Source organism: Gossypium raimondii, chromosome 4, assembly GCF_025698545.1.
Source record: "Gossypium raimondii isolate GPD5lz chromosome 4, ASM2569854v1, whole genome shotgun sequence".
In the NCBI taxonomy this organism is placed as follows: Eukaryota; Viridiplantae; Streptophyta; class Magnoliopsida; order Malvales; family Malvaceae; genus Gossypium; species Gossypium raimondii.
The window spans coordinates 24,335,712-24,336,357 of record NC_068568.1 but is presented as its reverse complement, the minus strand read 5'-3'; the positions used below and the strand labels follow the sequence as shown (position 1 = coordinate 24,336,357).

Sequence of the window (646 nt, the reverse complement as noted above, 5' to 3'; positions counted from 1 at the left end):
GTCGATAGCAACAACAACAACAACAACAACAACAGTAGATGTAGAATTAACCACCTACTGTAGGCAATCCATCGCGAGATATCCCGCTATTTGATGAGATTAACGAAAGTAACCCACAAGATTTACCACCTCCACCACAGTTACCAGTGAACATACAGATGGCACGAAACAAAAGAACCCTAAAGAATTATGGACTATCCAGTTTGGAGATGGTTCAGAGAAGCATTACAAGGCCAACCATCATGACTAATAATTTTGAGATAAAACTAGCATTGATCCAGATGATCCAAAATAATCTACAGTTGAGAGGCACAATGACGGAAGACCTAAATCAACACTTAAAATGGTTCCTTCAGCTTTTTGATACATTTAAATATAACAATGTCACTGATGACACTATTCATCTTTGGTTGTTCCCCTTCTCCTTGATCAATAATGCCTTTTATTGGTTAGATTCATAAGTACCGAGATCAATCATGACATGGAATCAAATGGAGGAGAAATTCTTATAAAAGTTTTTCCCAATCAACAAGACGGTCCAACTGAGAAGAGAGATTGCCACCTTCAAGCAGTTAGAAGGGGAAAGTTTTCATGAAGCATGGGAAAAATTTAAAATACTGATACAAAGATGCCCACACCATGGACT

The 646-nt window shown here is 37.8% G+C and overlaps 1 non-coding gene across 1 annotated transcript; it reads right to left on the bottom strand.

Annotated features, from left to right (window-relative positions):
* Positions 1-539: 539 nt before the first annotated feature.
* Positions 540-646, bottom strand: LOC128040787 (small nucleolar RNA R71). The gene has a single exon (XR_008195593.1). It is a non-coding gene; the product is annotated as a small nucleolar RNA R71 (small nucleolar RNA).